The sequence below is a fragment of the Camponotus vicinus genome, unplaced genomic scaffold (genome assembly GCF_025532165.1).
Source record: "Camponotus vicinus isolate PSW18456_S1 unplaced genomic scaffold, iyCamVici1.0 SCAF_5, whole genome shotgun sequence".
Taxonomy (NCBI): domain Eukaryota; kingdom Metazoa; phylum Arthropoda; class Insecta; order Hymenoptera; family Formicidae; genus Camponotus; species Camponotus vicinus.
The window spans coordinates 20,373,014-20,397,101 of record NW_028141977.1 but is presented as its reverse complement, the minus strand read 5'-3'; the positions used below and the strand labels follow the sequence as shown (position 1 = coordinate 20,397,101).

Here is a 24,088-nt window from a genome sequence, read left to right as displayed (position 1 = left end):
TAACGTATATTAGAGCTCTCGAGCGATATGTTTGCGAGGATCCTGCCATATTTTGCATCGATAAACTTTACAGATTGATTTTTTGTAACAGTACTTGATATTTACATCATACAATATGATTTTAGTTTCTATGTCGGAACATTTAAAAATAAAATTTATATTTTTAATCCATTGATCTAATATTGATATCGTCGAGTAAAATCTACTTTACTTTAATTTGCTTTTATTTTTTATTCTTATTTATTTTTATTTATTACTTTTCCTATAGATTGCGGCAAAATTTGAATTTTTACATCAACTAATTTTCAAGATTATTAAAATAATTTGTTAATAGGCAAAAATAATAGAAATTTGCAATATATTATTGATTATTGAATAATCGTTAATATTTCTCTCGTCAATATCTACATGATAGTATTTCAAAGCTTTGCAATCACCTGCAATTAATTTTGATACGGTAGATTGGATGAAGCTAATTTCATTCAAGCTAAAACCTTGAATTTTTGTGCATTACGTGTCGAAACACGCTATTTCTCTGGACGCAAGTACGATCGATAGTACGTTGCCATTCCCCTTGGGAAAAGGAGCGACACGAATTTTCTCCGATTCGTTTTCCGTATCTCTGTACACAGGGTGTCGTATAAACCTTGATAGGAAAACTTCAGTCTTTATTTGAGTTTATCCAATTTTATTTTTACCTTTTTCCAAATGGATTAAGTTGTAATTGGAATACATTTCACAAGCATATATATTGTAGAGAGCAAGAAATTTTTTATGTAGAAATTATACATCTATTATATAACGTTGTAATAATTTTCTATAGCAAACTAATATTTCAAAAATTTTAAAAATTTCAAGTTGTTTATAGTTGAAACGTTCATTATTTGTTAATAATAATTTTTGCGACGAGCTATTATTTTAATTGTTATTTATCGATAAAGTTTAATTACTTGAAATTTTATTTATGAGAAATATAATCTCGTTTTTCGATGCTAATAATTGCGAGACATCTGGTACGTGCCGCGAAAAAATCGCACACTAAAGTTTTTCTCAATTTGTGCTGAACGCGGCGGAAAACGAGTAGCGAACAAAGTTCAGTGAGACGTAGAAACGAAAAGTTTTTTAATATATACGAGTCTGAGGATATTTCTCTCTCTTCCCATTGCGTCGTATTCTTATTATGCCGGGCACATTTGTGAGGGCATTTTCCTTTCTAATGCGATCGCACGAGGAAGGAAATGAAAGAAATTAAAATCGGTAACACATGTTTTCAGCTGAAAACTTGAATGGTTTTTTAATGAGGTTTTTTTCTCCAAGAGAAACACTCAAAGCACTAAATTCTGATGCAAACTCGAATCTTTAATTTTTAATTCCGTTTTTCCCTTTTTCTTGAGAGATTATTCTCATGGCTTTAAGCTCGTTTGAGTTTCGACTTTAAAAATTTTCAAGTTTCGAAAAGAGCATCTCGTCCACGACAGTTACGACACGTTTTCCCTTTTTCATGATACTTTGCAAAGAGAGTGCGAATACAATTGCAACTGGAGAAAGTTGGCGTACAAATTAAATTACCATAGTCTGCGACTCTCTCTTTGCGAGATTGACTGCGGCCATCGACATGTGTTTCCATAAACATTATTTATCCTAGTAAATTCTTACATTATTCGCGTGAAAAAAATTGTACTTGGAAAACGTAACGCTTCGTACAGTGGATAAAATCTCACGCACCTCTTTTAAGGGGTTATACCTAGTCAGCAAGTCGAAAAAAACGTATTTTTGGGGAATTAAAAAAAAAACTGTTAGGTATTTTTATTTCATCGATTCTTTATCATAATATATATCTATCAAAAAAGTTTTCATAATTTTTTCAATTAAAAATATCGAGAAATGTAGGCACAGTAGCTATTTTCCAGAGACATCTTTTTTCGGAGGCGCTTGGCGGTGAGCAAGATTGCTCGGAGTTGGATCATCTGAAATAAAAAATTCAAAAGGATTTAGTATGATTTTCGTATGAATTGATCTAGTCGGTGAACGAAGGATTTTACAAAAAATTGATTTTTGACAATGTGACAGACGTTTGACGCAAAAATACGAATTTTTCATGTTAAAACTTTTCGTTCTTTTGTTAATAAAAAAAAAAGGTTTCATCAAAATTAAAATTCCTTCGTTCACCGACTAGATCAATTCATACGAAAGCTAAATCCTTTCGAATTTTTTATTTCAGATGATCCAGCTCCGAGCAATCTTGCTCACCGCCAAGCGCCTCCGAAAAAAGATGTCTCTGGAAAATAGCTGCTGTGCCTACATTTCTCGATATTTTTAATTGAAAAAATTATGAAAATTTCTTTGACAGATATATATTATGATAAAGAATCGATGAAATAAAAATACCTAACAGTTTTTTTTAAATTCCCCAAAAATACGTTTTTCGACTTGCTGACTAGGTATAACCCCTTAATAGTCGCGCGTCGTGATATATATTTTTTTTATCTTTTTGGAATTTTCCTTTCACGTGTGCGGTAATTCATAAGATTCCGAAGAGACGGCTATCTATCTAGTATGCGCTGCAACAACGGGAGCATTGTGCACCGTACAAAGCAAAATGCGCAGCGAGGTGCACCGAAACGGCCGATTGGTTCCGAAGCCATGGCTGGTATTTTATAGCGTGTACGTACACGCTATCTCGCGACGACTATACGCCTACCACGGTGCTGTTACTATCCTGCTTAGGTGCATGGTGGCCTCCGCTTGGCACACCACTGGTGCAGCAGCCTTTTACCTACTAACGCATAATTAGCATGAAACGTGTCGCGTCCTGCATCATAGAACTCTCCGCACGCTCCGACCTCTATTATTTCTTTGTGATTCTGTAAAAGTTCGTATTTTTATATCGATGAGCTCACAAGTTCTCACGCCTCGGTGAACTCTGCGCCATGGCGGCGTGACGATTACGTAATTAAAGTATTTTTAATCGTGCCCTAGGAACTCGCCCTTTACATGTGAAAGAAACTTCGAGTATTATTTCTCCGCAGGAGACAGTACAAGTATTTTGTTTCTACCGAAGGCTAGATTTTATCTCGAGGGGAAAATACCAGTTTCTACCTGCATAATCGAGTGATTTAATGTGTTATATGTTTCATTTAATATAGAAGAACATTAATATTAAAGTTAGTATTTTCATGAGAAAGCGTCACATTTCTCTCGATCGATTGTTGACCATTGCTTCTTATTTCGTTTCCTCGGCACATTTTTTTGCGACCAATTAGAATGAGTGACAAACGCAATGTTATCAAATCGTACATATGTTTGTATGTGTATATGTGATTAAATTTAAGATTAATAGTAGAAATCATTCTTCCTCAGAAATTAGGTATTTTGTAAATTATGTTTTTTATGTATTTTTCATGTTGAACTTATTTTGTACAAACGATTGCTTTGCACAATTGGGTATAAAAATAAATATTTAAAAATCTCACGATATTTGTAAACACTATATATTTTCATCAAAAATTTTGCTCTATTATGGAAAAAATAAAAATACAATTTATCAAATTATACATAATATAAGATCACATATTAAAGAGAATCAAGTTGGTTACAATTAAGAGAAGTTGATAAAATCAAGTTGATTGTTGATTACAATTGAAGCTCTATTAATTGCATAAGGTTTTAATTTCGTGTTAAAAATTCAATTTTTCACAAGATTTTATTGAAAAAAGAAAACACGGTACCAAAACAATTGCGAAAAGTAACGGCATATTTGATGACCGTTATACTCGTGGAAATAGTGCTCGCATTTTCTTGTACCAGTTTATGTGATGGAATGTACTGGTTTCATCTGGAACACCGGTTTCATCCGTTTCGTCCGACTCACCTTGAATTACCTTGGAATTGCCTTGAAATCTTGACATTATCTGTTTTCTTAAACGACGGATGTGTGAGTAACATATTATAATCGTGTTTCACCAATTTTATTAAGGATGCTTTAACGACGCAAATTACTGACAATGAAATCGCTCTTGTAAAATCCGGATACTTTCCAATCGATTATGCCATTTTCTTATTTACTTCCGTCTCATCAAGTTGAATTATTTGTAGAAGAAATTAAAATTAATAAAATTGTGAGATTTTATCTCTTATTTTTTAAATAATGAATTGTTTAAGTTATAGGTTGCAATTAATCTTCTAATAAAATAAAAAAATAAAAATCGATTGAGAACAAAAAAATATTGTAGAATATTAATTAAATCATTAAAGATATAGGATATGTGTAAATAAAAATAAAATAGAAATATTTAATTATTCCAAAACAAGCGCTAAGATTGCAATTATTTTTGCAATTTTACTGAAATTAAAGTTCTAATGATGAAGATGAATTGATAAAATTTTACAAGTTTTACTTTTTAATAATGTTGCGAAATAACAGAAAAGATTTTTATTCAATCTCGATCACCTGTTTCTAACTATTTCTTCAAGAATTCTCACACTTTTTTTGCTACTTATTCGTTCTTGTCAAACAGGAAACTTTCTACATATCTTACTATCAAAAATTTGTCACGTATAACTATCTTTTTCAGCGTAACTAACGAATTTCACTATCTTGTACGTGACAAAAAAAGCACATGGCGACACTAACACGTGCATGTCGACATCGTATGTACATGCAATGTATATTGCTCCGTAGAAAACAATTACGTGCGTGCATCGCGGAAAGTAGAGAAAAGTCTTGGTGAAATCTCGCTTTTTCTATCTATATTCGCATGAGCGACAGCGGTTACACGGCTCTGATTTATTTCCATCTACAACCGGGCGTTATAATCTATTTAAGCGAGTTTCTAAATATCTTCCATAGATCGTTATAAAAAATCACGATAGTTTGAGGATACTACGATGTATATAACTTTCGAGATTAATTTTTCGATATTATACATCTCTTGTGATAAAACGTTCTTTACATATTTTTTTTTATTAATTTATGAATGTATGAACAAGTACATTGTTATTTAAGTGATGTCTAGAAAATTTCTCGGAAATTAATCGTAAGATGTTTTTTAGAAAGTTGTTTAGGGAAATAATTAACAACCAATAGAAAGGTTTTATATATAGAGATTATATTTTATTTTTTAAGCACTAGATAGATTTATAAATTGTATTTTTTTATAAAGAAAAACATTTCAAAAATGGTGATCAGTGTTTCTCATTATCTTTTTAATTTATTTAATTTTCTAACAGAATTGTAAATTTTTATTCTCTTTTTATTCTTTTTAAATGAGTAAGGGATTAAAAAACATTGATCTGAATTATATCACATCTAAATTATCTGTTGAAATATTTCCATATTTAGCGAATTACTCAAGAATCACTTGAGAAAACTCAGCTATTGGACTAGTTGATTACTTAATTTGATCAGAGATGTATTTCTATCATCGTTATGAAAATTTATGACATATTTTTAAATTGCAGAAATAATTACATTTATAAACATCAGTTTTTAGCATTGCAAGGTGAATCGTATTTGCATTTCTAATTTATATTCTTGGCCTTGTGAATTCTTTTCAGTCAAATTATTAAAAACTCGAATATACAGATGCTTAAATATACATATATAGATGCATATATATATGATGATTTTATTTTTTTAAATGGAGTTGATCGTATACTTTTAGCCATCGCTCGATAACTTAACGGTGTCTAAATTTATTTCTATAATTATGTCGTTTTATAAAAAATAGAGGTAGGGAAATGTATTATACGCGCATATGTGGGACGTTCGACCTTTTACTTTCAAGTCACATACAATGACATTGATTACTCATGTTTCAAGGTATCGGTATATATTTTTATTCTCTTCTTGCATCACACAATTTGTCTCGATATTCTTGCCAACAAGAAGCTCAAGAGATAGAAATTTTTTAAATTAAATTAATTAACGTCACTCTTAAATCTACAGAAATGGATAAGTTGTTCATATAATCGTTAACTCATCAACCAAATCTTCGAGATGTGTGTCAAGTTTCCAGAACTGGAAATGACACTCGCGTGCTCCACTTTGGAGCGAGAACTCTTGAACTTCATTTTAAAATCTCACACGTGATCGTTCACCGTCAAAATTTCCTGGGATATAATGTACATTGCATAAAAGCCACCTTACGTGATTGAGGCAAAGTACTTGTGGAAAAAAAATTTTTTTTTTAATTTTTATAGAAATTAGATGCATTACGATTGAAAATAAATATATCAGTCATACATTTGTTTATATAAGAAGATTTTATACAAGACTATAAGACAATTATTTTCAAACAAATTTGATTTTATTTATATATGTGTTTTATATTCTGCCTTATTTTGAATTTTATACAACTCGTGAGAAGCAGAGAGCGGAGGTTTCCTCCTGTAGCCGCAAACGCGCGCGAATTGATCGCTGGAACCGCGCGAGAAGAGCGTGAAGCTGCATTTCGCGGCACCAGGCCGCGGGCTAGAAAGTAGCTGGCGACTTATTGCGTTTGTTCGACTCGCGCGTCGTGTATTTCGTTTTGCTGCTTTGAGCCGGTTGCAACGGCATTTACGTCGGATAGGATCGGTCGGAATCGGATCGACGTTTGCCCCGCATCCCGCCGCTCACCGCCCCTCATCGTGAGATCGATACCGCCGCGCCAACTTTTTTCGATACACCCGATATCTGTTTTACAATTTAAAAACTAATTAGAGGAATTCGACAAGCACCACATTCCACATTTGCAATGTTTTACGATTCGTTGTACGATTTAGAAAAATGCAGCAAATCGGATATTTCATATTCCTTCATTTCTTGTAAATCGAGTTCATTTGTTATAAACTCATTAACTGTATTCAAGAAATACAGTTTAGAGATAAATATTTTATACGTATTTTATATGTGCAGATTGCTGTTGTGTTAATTTTCCAATGCTATTTCAAAAAATTGTTATTTTTTTTAACAATCTTCCATCAGATTTATTAATAATGATATTCGTTTAAATTGGGAATAGAATAATAAATTTATGTATAAATTACATGTATAATATACGAAAGTAATTTTTCTCTTTAGTGAACCAAATAAAGATCAAATAAAGATTTCATCAAAAAGAAGTGAACAATATTGTTATAATAATTAAATATCAAAATACTTTTTTTTATGTAAGCAAGAAAAAAAATCATTAAAACAATAATTTAAAAAATTTTTAATATATTATATTAATTTATATAATTATATTAATATTCAGAAAACATTAATTTATCAATCACTAATTATTTTATTTTTTCGTCGTTTATTTTCAACAAATTATGTATATTATCTATTAATTATATAATTATTCTGTATGACATGTTATATTTATCGCGCGTAGAAAAATATAATTAAAAAATTTCAAAATATTAAATCTTTAAAGCTAATGTGCCTATCAAACTAATCAATATCTGATCGAGAAGCGTACATGAAAATGCTCTTGAGATTTTTTACGATGTATGTTTAGTTTGAAATGAATGATAGTCAAAAATAAATGTGACCTGGAATTGAAATTAATTGATATAATCAAAGTCTTAAATTATATTCTACCGATTCGTCTTGTTATTTAAATCAATCGATGAATCGCGATATTGTACTCTGGAGATATTTCTCAGTTCAGTAATAGAATATTGGAAATTATTTCTCGCATGTGACTCTGATAACAAGCAACAATAGCATTAAATTGATTTCTAAGCATTTTTCCTTCTATATCGCTTCCTTTTGATTCCTTTTTAATGTTATCATGACAAAGAAATATATATCATATATTGCGTTTTTGTATTTTAAAATTTTCAATATTAAATATAATATTCTCAAAGAATTATTATTAACCATTATTAACCATTAAGAACCATTATTAAATCATTTTCACATTCTAATAATGTCCAATTTAGAAAGAGAATATTATTAAATAACAATAAGCCATCTCTTGTGTGAATATCAGAGTATTATTGATTCTAGACAAATTAAATATTTTTATGTGCAATATACATGTTATACTATGGTATATCTAATTTAAACAGACCATATTACATGTAAGTTTCAGATAATTTAATAATCGATTGAATTTCTTTTTTTTTCTTTTACAATTGATTTTTCTCTTTTATAATTGATTTTTCAATAATACATTTTTAACATATAGTTATATAACTGTACACAGCTGTTTCGAATATGAATGGCATATGGATGGTGAATATCTTTTGAGCGTTAACGACAATCGATAAGGAAAACGCTATCGCAGTTGTTGATGGTAAAGGACGTGTACTATTTTACCATGTATTGAAAAGGAAGAGAATCAGATTCGCTCTCCTTAACTCGAGTTGTTGGACATCGACAACTGCCGCCGCTCTTTGAAAGATATGTGCAAATGTTAACGAGTCCAAACGAAAATCATTATTTCGGGAATGCAATATTGCGCGTTAAAGAAATTTTAATGTGAAAAATTGCAGAAAAAAAGTGAAGTAGTTAGCCAGAATCGAATTAGTTTGCTCAAATTCATAGTTGGATATTTAAAAGGAAAAAAAAGGAGAGACCATTTCGGCCTTTATTTGCGGACAAAGTACTTCTTATCGCGGCTGCATCGAGTGTGTCGCCTTGAATGCCTTTAGAAATATCGAGACACTTGCTATCGTTGCTTTTTATCGGCATCTCCTTTGCCTCTTTCTCTACTCTTTCAATTAAAAAGGAAAAAAAACCATGTACCTCGACGTCACCTGCGCTTCCTCGGCTACTCGAGACTTGCTCTTAATTTCGAGATCCAGTGTATACGTCGAGAAAAAAAAAAAGACATGGGCTCGTGATTTATTAATCACAAACACTAGTTTGATAGACGTATTAAAGACTTTTTAAAGACTTAATATTTAAAAATTTTTTAATTTATGTCCATGATGAATATAACATATACCATATCGTATAGAATAATTATATAATTAATATGATCATCTTTTGTATGAAAATAAACGGCGAGGAGATAAAATAATTAGATTGATAAATTGATGTTTTTTGTTAAATATTGATGTAATATAATATTAATAATTAAGAGAATTCTCTTGTTTTAATATTTTTTGTTCTTGCTTATACAAAAAAAAGTATTTTGATATTTTAGTTGTTATTACAATACTGTTTGTTTCCTTTTAAAGTTTCAATTTATTCGATTCATTAAAGAGAAAAATTTCTTTTTTTTCATATATTTACACTTTATTCACATGTGATTTATACATGAATTTATTATTGTATTTCGACGAATATTGTTAATCAATTTGAACAATGGTTAAAAAAATATGACATTTTTCTTACTTTTGAAATTTTAATAAAATGTCAAGATAAAAAATAACATTTAGACTGTAATAGAAAGAGGGAAAGATGTGTAAAAATAAACGGTAGAATACTCGATGAGAATTGGTTTAATCTAATTAGTCGTTCGCTCGAAGTTAATTTCCTCATCGATCAGCTGTCAGATCACTTTTATCCTACATCTCACTTTCGAAGTGCCACATACTTCAAATTGACTTTATTCCACCCACACTTGAATCTACCATTTATTATTATAATGGAACAATTTTTCTGACTGATATATCCCTAAAATATTTTCACCTTGATATATTCACGAGATCGCTTCTTTCATCCGAAGCGCAAGAAATTTCCCTTCTTTATTTTATAGCCGCGGGAACTGTGATATCGATCCTATTTATTTTTTGACTCGTATCGCGCACGATAATGATGTATATGAAGAAAAATATTTATTACAAAGAAAATCTGTTCTTCCTTATCGAAAGGATATGTTCTCTGAGTTTTTGTAGTCTTTAAGCAAGGCACGTGTTTGGCATCTTCGATGGTCGACCCTCCGCAAAACATGTTGGTATACTACAGTTTACGACTCATAAGAATCCAATTCAGTTTAAGATTTATGTACTGATTTTTTCAAAAAGAAAATTTTTGCGAAATTAGTCATAAAACAACTTAACTTTCTAATTAGCTAACTAATAAACAAACTAGCTTTATAAATTAGCTTTACGAACTTTTTAAATGAACGTAAAATGTACATAAAAAATATACGTAAAAAATACATATATATGGAAAGATAAGAATATTAATTTATTTTGAGATTAATTAAAGTCGACAAGTACGATATTTAATATAACAGGATATTATACATGATATTTGTTATACACTAATGTTTTTAATGTATAAACTTAACTTTGTTATAAATATGGGGACCTGTAAAAGTTTTATTATTAACTTAAGACAGTGAAATGCTTTTTGTTTTCTTCGCACGTATTTTTACAAACATTACATTCACATGACATTTTGTGCTCGTAATAAGTTCAGAAATAATATATCAGAGTTATGGCGTAAGAAACCACCCTGCATGTTGTTTGTGTAGGTCGTAATACTTCGTTATATCCGGTTGTACTCCTAGAAAATCCTCCTACTGCTTCGTCGTCGGTCGGTATTTTTCCTGAAGTGGCTTCGACCTAATAACTTCTACGACAAGCGCGCAGCGTTCACGAAGCTTTCCTTTCTCTCTTTTCCCCCGCTTTACTTCTCTTATTCCTTTTTATAAATTTTATATTTTTCTTTCGTTATACTATACGTGATTTTTTTTATATTTATATCCCTTTCATCCCCGCGGTTGCGTGGTTATTTTTCAATGCTGTTATCGACAGGTATATCAAAAGCAGATAGATGGAGAGAGAGAGAAAGAGAAAGAGGGGCGAATGAATTACGCGGCGATTTTAGCGGAATGTTTTTTACATAGCCGTCCGATTGTTTGCGAGGAAATAATACATGTTGTCGAATTTCGTTTTCGAAATTTGCTCCAATTTTAGTGAATCTGTCGATGCGGTTCTCGATTCGAGTTGCATAACTAGATTAATCAGATTAGGATAACGTGTGTTGAATTAGAAAGATAATGCAGTTTATTCATTATCGGAAATTATCAATAAGAAATCAGAATTATTTTCTGGACAAACATAAGAGAATTCTAATATTAGTATGTGCGTTGTTACTCAATGATAACTGTGCATTCTGAATCGAAACAAATCATCAGAATATTTCATGAATTATTTTATACCTTTCTAAAAATTCTTTCAATCTAACGTAAATATATCTATGATACGATTCATCTATCATTTATAATATTTTATTCAAGAATCATATTTTTAATATAACTTTTTTATATAAAAGTGATAAATATCCTTGTAGGATATTTTTTGTTGCGAGATTATTAAGTTTCAACGTTTATAATATTCTGGTGTATTATTTGAGAGACAAACGTTTTGCCACATTTTTCGTAAATATGTATAAAGCTTTCTTGATGACATATCCTAAATATATATTCATTTTAACAAATTTATATTTTTGTACACAAAATAAAAGACTTTCTAAAATATTTTAAAATTTTAGATTTCTAGAATATTGAAATATATATACATGTAGGTGATTTTTTACAATATAAGTACAACGCAAACTTACACGCGAGCAAATTTGCCACTTGTGGTGCTATCACAACGCTCGTTTCATCTCACATCGTTCACATCATGGCGTATCGAGGACGAAAAAAGCGAGCGTTGTAACGGTACTAGAGCCCGTAACATCGGCTTGGTTGGCATATTCTGGTGAAGGTCTAGTCTAGACAGAGAGCTGCCAGGTCGATATGGCACCTCGGCCGCCGAGCAGGACGACCCGATATGGCGAGAGGAGGATACCAACGACAGGAGGAGAATGCGATCATCGGAGGGAGACGACGGACAGAAACATACACGTGCGGTAGATTGGCAAACGATTCGCGAAGGCTCAAGCACATGAGGAGACAGCACGGTCGATATACACGAGAGGGACATAATTCTGGACCCGTTATTATGATAGATCGAGTACAGGCGACGCGAGGACATGCACTAAGTCGCGCTCTACGAGAAACATTGATTCTGTATCAAGCAATCTTCAATAATTTACAAGAAAAGAAATCTATTTGTTATTGAAAAAATTTAATCAAAAAATAATAATTATTAATTAATTTAAATATAATTAATAATAATTAAATATAATTAAAATATAATTAATTAATTTAATAAAAATAATATTTGATATCGTTAGTTCGAAGATCGAAGAATTAACTTGAAGCCAAACTTTATTTTTTGTGCGATTAAAGGTTTTATCGTATTATTATTCTTCTTTAATACCGTTCTCGATCTTGTATGATATTGACATATAGATGCGGATTTCAAACGTTGTTTAATTACGATTAATGACTGAAACGAAGGCGAAACGAGCCAACTGTTGCTGTAGGATACATCCAAAGATGAATAGCACTTATTGATCGTTTACGCCATTTATCGAGATTAACATGTTATATCTCATGACTCGGTTTTACTCAGTATCGCGCTATTAATTTAATTAATAACTAATCATTTTATGAGATAATAAATATATAATAAAAATAACATTTAGAGAAAAATATTAATATAGCTGCGCATTTTGCATTGTTGGAAAAGTCATTAAATCGAGAACCATCTATGTATCTATTTAAATGGACATGATGCAAAATTTGCATGAAATCTGAGGAAAAACTTCAATAATGATATAAAATGTGTTTTAAAAAAATGAACGGTTATATGTCCGTCACAAGTACCTATTTTCGATTTCTCTAATATTTACGAGACGATCCGGGATTACGTTTTCACGTTGAACTTTCACGATGTCATAATGTAGATAAAAAGTGCACGTATCATTCGTATTTTATAACTGGTATGTCATTCGATATACTTGAGTGCGATGCAATAATTACATTAGGAAAGTAGGAATCTTTTTGCTTAGTTCGTGGCGTGACTCCGAAGCTTAATTAGCGTGAAAATTGACGTCATGTTGTGGAGCAAAAATTATTTAAACGTATTGCACACGCGGCGTGAAAGGAAATGAAAACGAGACGGTATATTAAATTCCACTTTATATCTCGCATATTAATTCTTAGAAATAGCGCGCAAGGACGACTTACAGTTGCTATTTTGGATATTCTGTTTAATGGATGTTGCGTGAGTTAATTGAAATTCATAGAAATCGATGGGAGAGACACCGAAGTAGACGTAATTATTGTTTTACGCATGCATGCGCTTCAAGGAAAGTTAATTATTTTTTTCCATAGTAATATTACTTTAAAAAGAAAGTTTTAGATTTCACTCGCTTTTTATATTAAATAGTAAAGGATGGAGAGGCAGAAAAGGAAGATTCCAAAAAAAATAAAATTTTATATTTTTAAAATAAGAAAAATGCTTAAAAAGTGCTTGAAAATAAAAATAAATACAAATTTTCCTTCTCTATGACTTTATTTTTTATTTTGATTTTTAACTCATAGATTTTCTTCTCTGATACATTTTTCAAGCACATTTATTTCATAAATTGTCGATTAATAGAATTGTTAAAAAACTTTTTATCGTTTTATGGATTTTACAAATTATATAATTGTTTTATCTATGCATTTTATAATAATAATAATTTTTTGTATAATTGTATTTTGTAAACCTCGTGATTATTGATTTCGTCTCTCGAGATGAATAATCTTTTAATCCTTTAAACCATGCATGATGATGATGAACGTCATCCCACTTAACTCGTTTGTACAAAAGTTGAAGGAAGCGGAACCGGAAGTAACTATCATTTGGATAAAAAGGCGAACTCGTCTAATTAAGGCTTCATTAATGAGCGAATCGCGATGGGAGTAAAATAACGAGCGTTTTGTGTCTAAGTAGAAGAGGAGCAGCTATATTATGAGAGTAGACGCTAAATTTACCACGATCGATCTTTTCATGTTAATCTCGAGTCTTCAAAGCTGAAGTTTTTCATCAGACGCAAATAATAAAACGCGATCTTTTATTTTAGATCACGAATTTCTGTGTAGTTTTTTTGCGAGAATTTGTAGAATATTAAAAATTACTAGAGCGTATTTCACTTTTTTGAAGTATTATATGTATATATAAATTTTTTTCATATTACATAATATTATATACGTATGTATAATATTTATATACAAATATCGATTGTAAAATGGAAATTACAATATTATTCAAAAATATAAAAATCAAAGAGAAATAATATTATATTTAATTGAGAGAAAGATAAAATAATATTATATTTAATTGAGAGAAAGATAAAATAATATTATATTTAATTGAGAGAAAGATAAAATAATATTATATTTAATTGAGATAAAGATGACACATATTTAGATTATTAATTAAAAATATAAAGACAATAAAATAGAGATGATTACCGGAAAGGCTTATAAAATTGAAAGGTGGATAAAATTCCTTGTCTTAAAACATATAGAGGAAAGTTATTGTCACGAATGTCATGTACGATATAAAGGATTTAATTTTGCGCATGTCGTGGATAAATTCCAAATGTCAAAGTGGCTTTTGGAAAGAAAAGAATTTCACGAGCGTTATTACAATTCTTTAATTTCGTTCTCTAATTGACGTCTGCGGTAGCCAAAAGCACAATGGATGAATAACGTACCCACGTGTATGGATTCGCGTGGATTTAAATGCAGTAATTAAAAGAAAAAAGAAAGAAAGCGGAATTCTCTTTTCGTCCCTTTTTTAACGTGCGTGGAATCGTCAAACCCAACGAAGGAAATCGCCGTGTTTCTCCGCTTTTCTTCGTATCCTGTACCTTTGGGTCGACTTGTCGTCGCCTTCGGCTCGGAGTTTAATTTACTGTAGGAAATCTACTCGTTTCCGCGCGCACGTGGACCATCCCTTCCTGCGCTGAGTAAAAACCTGGCACGTCGTTCCGCTACAGTAAATCAAAATATCCGCTGGAGCATCAACAGCGACGACAGATTGCTATTTGATATAGGACAGGAAATTTAAGAAAGTGAAGAAGAGTTTCCCCTTTCAATAAGACTATGCGTCGTCTTCGGGGATGCTCTTGAAACCGAAAAAATCTCAACATTGTTTGAAAACGTAAAATATGAGATACTGCAAACAAAGAGTACATATAATTTATATTTCATGCAAGCAGAAATGATTTCGACTCGATATTATACTATCATGTAATCAGAACCACTTTCATCAAATTCCAATTAATTTAATAAATTAATTTACAGAGTGACCAATATCAAAGTTTTCAGCCATATTATATCGCAATACATGACATAATACATTGTCACATAATATTGTGATATAACACAAATTTCATCGTTGGCTAATCGCGCAAGTTATAATCAACGATTAAATCGATCCAAGTTTGGCGGAAGCGGCCCTCGAGTGACAGTCCGACTCGGCGTACGAGGCGTATCGATGCATCTCCGAATTTATTTCGCGGAGCGTCCGGCAGAGGGCGCGGCCGCGCGGCGTCACATCGTGGTGCGCGTGAGCGGCGGCGCGGCAGCGCCAGCGCCAGTACACTTTCGGACGTCGTAGCGCGCGTTTCGACGCGCCGTTCCCGGTCTCTCGCGCGCCAAATATCGGCGATTCCGCCGCTCCGTTTTTTCGTCGATCATCGGCGGCGAGTCGTTTCGGCCGCGAGACGGTTTCATCGCGCGTTGGTGTCGAGTGAAAATTTTGCCGCGCGATTCTCGTTCGATTTTCGGAGTGCAATCGCCTGTGGATTACGCGCGGCAGCTGCAGCGGACGGCGAGGACGAAACAGGACGAGACAGGACAGGTCAGGACAGGTTGTTTTGGACGGCCACGAATTTGTCGTATGCGGCGCGTCCGAGATTCACGAACCGGCCTCATCGATCGTGTTTTATTAAATCTGCTGAGATGTACCGATCTCGCGCGAAAAATTGTCAGTGTCAAACTATTGCGTCTTCTCTCTTGCATATTTATTTATTCATCTTTCTCTCTATAACGTTGACTCGTAACTTTTGCGATTAGCGTCGATTAGTATAGTAGTATAGGTTAGTAATGAAATATATCCAATAGCAATGCAACGCACGTTATTTGCAAGACTTTTAGCTGTGGATAACTTTTGATCGAGTGAAATTATCGAGTGAAATTGTATTTATGTATATATTGCAATTTATTGCGTTTAATATGGACCGCAATTTTAAATCCTCAAATTTAAAAGTAACATTACACATATTGTTAAAACCGTAATTTATTTTCGCGATAACCTTATTGCTCCGAAGTCGGCCTTCGTTATCTAATTGGAACTGCGCGCGAGTTTTGAATATAATAAGCACATTATTCGTTTTTGATATGTTAACGCGTTTGTTGATATTTAATTTTTCTAAATCTCTTCGCAGTCGACATATGTCGCGCAATGTTATTTGTATGTTATTTTAAATTCTGCTTGTGAAAAAAATTTAAGATATAATTTATTTATCATAAATATAATAATGAATTTGGAAAAAGATGTCACTTTGATGTACGAAATATATATTTGAAAATTTTCATTTGGAAATTCTATTTTTGCATCGTTTCAAAATTTTTTAGAAAAAATTTTTATTCGAAAAAAATTCAAAAATTCAATATATTTAATGTAAAGATTTAATTAGAATGTTTAAATTAGTATATTTATTTAATTGTAAAATTACTTATTAGGAAAAAATAAATTTTTAAATCGCATACTGGGCGAATAATTTTATCTCGAGTAATAGAGCGGTAGAAGGAGTTACGAAAATGAATATCGCGTCGATAGAATTTTCACAACTGAATTGAAAAAGTCGTTGAAAATACATAGCTTTATGAATCAACATTTCAATGAATGGAGACCGGAAACGAATGCAAACGAGAATGTGGAAGGTCACAGCGATAAGTTGGAAAATATCGGCATGTTCCTGGTGATCCTGAAAGCAACATGCATTATGGATTCCTAAAATATTAACGCACACAGAAGCTTTTATCTTTCGATACCGCCGCTGAACACATGATAAATTAATCGCGAATCGTGGATGGATGTATGTACATGCACGGTTGCTGCAATGGGAATTGCGTAATATGCAAAAGAAACGCATCGGTGAGCGTTCGTTACGCCATTGCCTTTATATAATTTCCAGAATACCGAAGATGATTATCGTTATTTATGCTGCAATCGTTTAACATCTAGTGAAAAATCCACCGAGGAATGGTTTAATCATATTTATCGTTTTCAATTTAATTCTTTCGATAATTGTTACAATTAACTTTTGTAATTAACCTTTGATATTTTATAAAGTTTTGAATAAAAACTGAACGCGAAAAGAAGAAGTGAAAGAGAGAGAAGGAGAAAAATCGAAAATATTTTGCATAATTTCCAGGAAATCCGATTACGCGACTTAGTGATTTATGCATTCAACGTATGAATTATTTAAATGTTTGGGATATAATTTCGCGTTGTCGGATTACGAGTCCTGTATGTTAAGTCCCGACATTCCCATCGCGAGAGGAGATGTATTTAACCGAGATCTCTTTGTGGATCAGAATGCAATGGTACTTTATGCATGCATCGAAGAACCTTGACCTAACTCTGTGACACTCTTGAATCACGTGTAATCGTAATGATTTCGGTAAACAGGAAATCGCGAACTCGGAGCGACGAGATAGCGTAATTTTTTTTTTTTTTTTTTTTAATAATATCGTACAGTACTAATAATTTAGACGTCTCTTTGGCGCATTTTTTTTATTCCAGAGAGCGTTACGTGTTTTTAATTGGCGTTACGTGTACGAAACGCGCACATAACACAAACGGACGGAAATTACGAGCAACGAAATATTTTTTACATACGATACACGTCGTGCAATGCGGTTGCGTGCAAATACATATTCGATACGTAATCCGCGTATATTTACCCAACACCGGTCTTCATTTTCGAAATTTCTCCGAAGCGAGAGCGAAGAGAGAGAGATTGTGAGAGGGAAAAGCCATATATATATTCTTCGGTCAAACTTTTCCCATTCGCAGGCGAGAGAGCGATTCTGTCGGAACCAATTTCGTTGAAAGCTCGTTTGCATGTATAGATAACGTGTAACATGTCGTTATTCCGTCGTTGATCCGATGATGCATTCTTGCGAGTTGAAAGCGGAGGCGTCGCCGCACAATCGAAAAATTCTCGCGAAACGAAGAATTTTTATATTTTCGATCAAGCATCTTTTTTATAATTCATTTTTTCACGTGGCAACATTCAAGAATATTAATACTTTATCTTAATAATCCAACGGAATATTAATAATTTGGAATATAAACGATATAAATATGAAGAATGTAGAGATATTTAAAACAGTATACTTAAAAAAAAAAAATTATTATGTGCAGGGAAAATGGATCCGATTTATTTCCAGCGCACTTTATACCTCTCATTTTATTTTCGAATTTACTTCCGTCGATGATGATGGGCTCGCAAGCGCGCGCGGATCGTTCACCTGGAATATTTTAGAGTCCCGAGGTATATCGAGAGAAAAAAAATGGAAAAAGTTCCGCGCCGCGGGCTCTTTTCACCCAGCCTGGATCTCTTTTGTTGATTTTCGGTTAACGATCATCGTCGACCGACGACGCGTCTTCTCTCCCATGTGAGAGTATTTTCGCGCGCGAACCGCGAATGTTCGTTTTCCGGTGCTTCGATCCGCGCGTTGCCTCGTTCACATGCGCATTTTGTTACACGTCGTTGCCTCGCTTCCTCGTTTCTCTCGCTGTTTCGACGTTGTTACGAACAAGTGCGAGTTACCGTTTTCATTCCGGTGCTGGTAGACGCTTTTGTCGGACAGTAAGGTAAAACAATACAGCTTGTCTTGTTATAATTAATCGCAGGTAGCGGCGAAAATTGAGGATAATTACAGTCATCGCATTTTTAATTATTCCGTCAGCATTTTCGACTTCTAAAGATACGCGTATTAGTTACTTAATTCTCTCGCAAAAGTCATCATTTTCATGATAAAATCGAGAGAATAAATATCTTTCTCTGCCATATAATCGCATCAATGCGAAATGTAGGACAATTTCGCTCTTTCCAAAAACATTAATAAATAAAAAAAATTATGTAATTAATTTTATTGCATAGTATAAAGATATAAATATCATTTAAAATCATTTATTAATTGTAATACATAGAGAAAAATATCATTCTACTGTCAAGAAAAGCGATTACTCAATTTATTTTTATTTTTTTAAGTAATAGTTTTCTTCAACAACGAATATATTCTTGATAATAGTCTTAAAATATACTCATCCCAAGTGTTAGAAAGTCTCATTATCATGTACTCGAAAGAAGAATTTATTTTCTCTTCAGGAATATTGTAAAATTGTGTCAAAGAAAAATCAAACTTACTTTACGCCAACTCTATGTAGTAAGCAAATCAAATTTTTGTTTTAATTTAATATTCTCGATTAAAATACTGCACTTGCTAAAATTCAGAATATATTCGATGAAATTTAATGCTTGTGGTGAACTTGTGATATATTTGCGTTTATACAAACTTATGATATACATAAAATGAATAATATTTATTTGAATACAGTATACATTTTTCTCTGTGTATCTGTATACACCTTGAGCTTTAATTTATTCGAAATAATGCGAAAGCCAGGTATTGATCCATCCCGTGTTCTCACGCATTGTAAATCTCGCGAAATTTTTGCTCTCCAATATCGATATTCTGTTTTCCCATACGATATTATATATTCAATTAATTATAGTCGCAGCATTTAAAACAATTTGTGGCGATCAAATTTGTTGTACTATGATGACAAGCGATTGACATTTTATGTAACGTATGAGAGCTTGCGCAAGTTGGATTACGTATTAAAGTCTGCGGAATGAAGATTGATGTGTAGCTATATCTACCTACGCAAATTAAAGCCGATGTGTTTTAACATTAAGAGATTCAAAATTACCGGTAATCAATTTTTTCTGTCAATTTATCACGTCCTTTAGCTTCTCCGCAGAGTGTGCGACTTATGAACTTTTTTAAAATAGATCGTTTGTATTTTATATCTCGCGCTTTCTCGCCGCGATATCTTTCGGAGATGCAACACGCATCGCATTTTCGGGGGGACGACACGTGATTTGTGTTAGTCACTGAATCCTCTCGAGTTGAATCTGCCAATTAAACGTGAAACGAGTGGCGTGCATCGCTTCCTGTTGAAGGACGAACACGTGTTTCGAGTTCTTGAAACCATTTTCAACATGCCCTGGTATGTTTCCTGTCGACGTCGAGTCTTACATAAGACAGATGTAACGCGCTTCCTTCCTTTTACATTTTCCTTTTCTCCCGCATAGAGGATACTTAATCGAGAATCTCACGTGCATTTCCATTATATCATTTCTCAAATGGAATTGCAAATAACGTACTTAGAGAATAGGTAATATTTTTTTTAATAACAGCGCTATCTCGATAAGCTTAGCCATTTTGAAAATCATGGAAGGAAAAATGTTAACGATCCTCTTAATTATACGTAATCGACGAAATAATTGTCGCGTTAATTATGCAACTTATCGTTGAATTGATATATAATAATAGTTTGAACGATGGCATAATCGGTTTTATTCATCCAATTAGTTCTTTCTCTCGGCGTATAATATTCACCGTAGGTGCAAATATACAGGTGACTTGGAAGTGGTTGATAGAGAGTTAACTAGCGACACCGCACACACCACATGCCAGCCGTATCATCGCATTATCGGATAAATTCCGCTAGCCGGTACTGACGCGGGCTGAAACGATTGCGTCATCGATTTTTGCACCTATATTTTCCCCCCCCTCACCTCGGTCACTGCCCCGGTAAAGGGGCAGTCCGATCTGCGTCCGAGCATGAAGGATAGTGCATCGATTTGCCGGTGTTCTCCGTAAATATTTGCGTGAGCGTTGCGGAGATGCATGCGCGTATAGTTATCGCGACGAGTGAAATCGCACCATGTATAAATGTTATCCCGTCGATGCGTAACGAAGGCTTTTTTTCCGCGCTATAAACGCGCCTCGCGCCCTTGCATCGCTTAATACGAAGAATGGAAACTATTTCGAGCTGCCGAGCTAGAAGCTTACACGAAGCAAGTTGTACGACGCGAGTACGGGCCTTTTTGATTAAAATAATTAATATATAATCGTGCGCGAATATAAACATTTTTTTAACACGTGATAAATACTTTGACGTTTCTGATTTTTTTTTAAATTGCATTGCGTATATAATCTTTGCGTTGTACAGGGTGTCTCGAATTTAAATGTCCAAACTCCGGAAGCATGTGGGAGATTGATAAGCTAATTGTAAGAAAAAGTCCTTTAGAGATTTGTTTGTTTTTGAAAAAAAACTTCAATTTTTTATTTATTTATTTATTTATTATTTTTTAACGAAGGTATTGTTCAAAATGTTGGCCTCCTACAACAAATGCGAGCATCGCTGATAGCTCGTATTACAGCCAGATACTGTTCTGGTGATATTTGGTGCAGTCAGCTGTTCTCAACTGTTCTCTTGAATCGATTAAATGAATTTTTGATAAACCTAATAATTTTAGTGTTGTTTTTCGTTGAAAACTTTTTGCTCTCTTCTCCAAAAGGAGGAGCAAAAACGGGTAAACTTCTAAAATTTTTTTTTCTCAGTTGATCGACCCTCCACACGTTTCCAAAGTTTTGACATTTAAATTCGAGACACTCTGTACAACACTGTTCAAAGTTAATATTTATGTACGTCTAGCGGATTTACGTCTGTATTTATTTGTATCGCTTATTTTATTCGTTTCTTTCTTTTTTTTTTAACTTATTCGGATTATTCTTTTAGTTGATCGACCCTCCGCACGTTTCCAAAGTTTTGACATTTAAATTCGAGACACTCTGTGCAACGTTTCAAAGTTAATATTTATGTACATCTAGCGGATTTACGTCTGTATTTATTTGTATCGCATGTTTTATCCGTTTCTCTTTTTTTTTTAAACTTATACGGATTATTCTCGGAAACAGCACGAAACGTAATCGATCGCAGCCATGTCACATTGATACATAAACGTAACGCGAGCGTTAGGAATGGAAGGATGATGATACGAGAAGATGGAAGGAGAGAAGGGAGGTTGTTTTATTGACATTTTTATATCGCCTTGCGATAGACATACCGCCCGCATATCCAGGCGAACGCGATACCTCCGCTGCGATTTATGACCACTAGATTGCTCCAAATAGCAGCTGAGCAGCACACGTACATACACGAGTACAGCCAGAGGTTGGCACGCACGCTAGCACGCATGCACGACCGATACACAGTGAGTACACACACGCGAATGACACACCCACTAGTTTGACCTGTTTGGTTTCGGTTCATCCGCTGATTAACTGTCTGCACACGTCCAGACTTTGCCAAATCGACGATGTAACGCGGATAAATGCGTACGGCACATGTATTGCGTGTGCTTGCATATATAGAAAGTACATGAAAATGGGGGAAAAAGAAGATAAATCTAGTATACTATTCGTGTGATTTTCAAACGATAAGTTTATGCTGAAATTGGATAAAATCTTGAAAAATATACAGAAAAAATATACATTGTATGAATTAACATTATACGAGAAGAGACGTTGTATTTTCAAAATATAACATTTAAGACAATTAAAAAATATTAATATTGAAATATTATACGAAATTAATTATATTTTTAATAAATAATGTTATCTATTAGAAATGAATTATATTTTTAATAAATAATATTATCTATAATGATAAGAATTCGAAGTAAATGTAGAGAATGTTTGGCTAAAATTTGTTCATTTTAAATGTCAGCTTCAGTAATTGATAATGAAAGTAAAATGTAATGGCGGTATTAAGCTTGTAATTCTCGTACGAATAGCTATTTAACCGCATTTATTATGAGGATTAAAAGAACTATTTTGTATTTTGTTAAATATGCATTGTACTTTTATTCGCGAAAAATTACATCCATTTAAATCCGTTTGAAAAACAAGGTTAATAAAATAATAACATTTACTCCCAATTTTATCACAGATTTATTTTCATTCTATCACAAAATTAAACATTTTTTTTGTCTTACGTCATGATAAATGCCATGAGATTTGTGAATAAGTGTTACATGCAAATGTAATATTTATCTTTTATACATCCGTTTGCAGGATTATCCTTCATATTTATCCTTCATGTGCTTTCACGTCACGTTTGATCTTCAGAGCTATCTGACAGAAACGCGATACAACGTTTGAAATAGAGTATTTGTGCATGTGCAAGGAAAACTGCATATTTAAGGATAAGAAGGCTGGAGAGCAGCTTTTCGTGAATTCTATACATGAATATATTGTACATAGTATTCCAACTATAATTTCAAAAGATCTCCTCTCTACTTAGAAGATATTAAAGATGGAGCAGACGATACAGAAAAAAATATACATGTATTTTATTTTCGAGAAGATTACACGTGGTCAATCACCTATTTATCTTCTAGATAGAAATCTTTTTTGTATTTCTGTTTTTTTATCTTAGATTTTTATAGATGTGTTATTTCGATTACGAGATTTTATATCACGTATCTATTAAAAAGCAGTTTAATTTTAAATTTAATTTTTTTGATTGGCAAATTTACCTATGATTTCGAATGTTGGTTCGAGGTAAACTTAGAACAGGAATTCAGGTAGAAAATCGCTGAGCCGTTTTTTCTCTTTTTCTCTTTCCTCCTCTCTCTCTCTCTCTCTCTCTTTATCTCTCTCAAAGGATAGAGATGTTTTTTCTGTTAGTCATATTTTCCTTTCTTGCGGGATAAATACTTTCTAATCACTTTTATCGTGTTCGAATTTTAGCGAGAATTGATGCTCGAAATGGATATTTGTTGATAATATCAAACGTTCATTCTCTCATGGTTTCGTTAACGAACAGCTCGCATTGATTCCGATATGTGCAGTGCAGTGCTTCGTTCATTTATCATCATTCCCGACATTCTTTTCTCCCTCTTTCTCTCTTTTTCTTTTTTTCTCTTCATATTCACGTGTGTTATTGCACGCGTTATTGACTTTGATTGGTGTTACAAATAATAATAGTTATGCGAACTAGTATGCATCAATATATCGAACGTATAAAAAAGAAACTAAGAAATTTGAATAGCGATAAATATTCATTTTTATGCATGAAATTTTTTCGTCACTCCTGACACATATCTTTTGATTTA

General features: G+C 32.8%; 1 protein-coding gene across 5 annotated transcripts in view; it reads left to right on the top strand.

Annotated features, from left to right (window-relative positions):
• Positions 1–24,088, top strand: part of LOC145971791 (rap guanine nucleotide exchange factor 2) — a 117,504-nt gene that overhangs the window by 48,154 nt on the left and 45,262 nt on the right. For 2 of the 5 annotated variants that reach the window (XM_083099847.1, XM_083099843.1), the window contains exon 1: positions 15,431–15,681. The exons of 2 other annotated variants lie outside the window; for them this stretch is intronic. The gene's annotated coding sequence lies outside the window, so the exon portion shown is untranslated. Of the gene's footprint in view, positions 1–15,430; positions 15,682–24,088 lie in introns of those variants that run through there. One more of the 5 variants, XM_083099850.1, reaches the window with a different exon arrangement.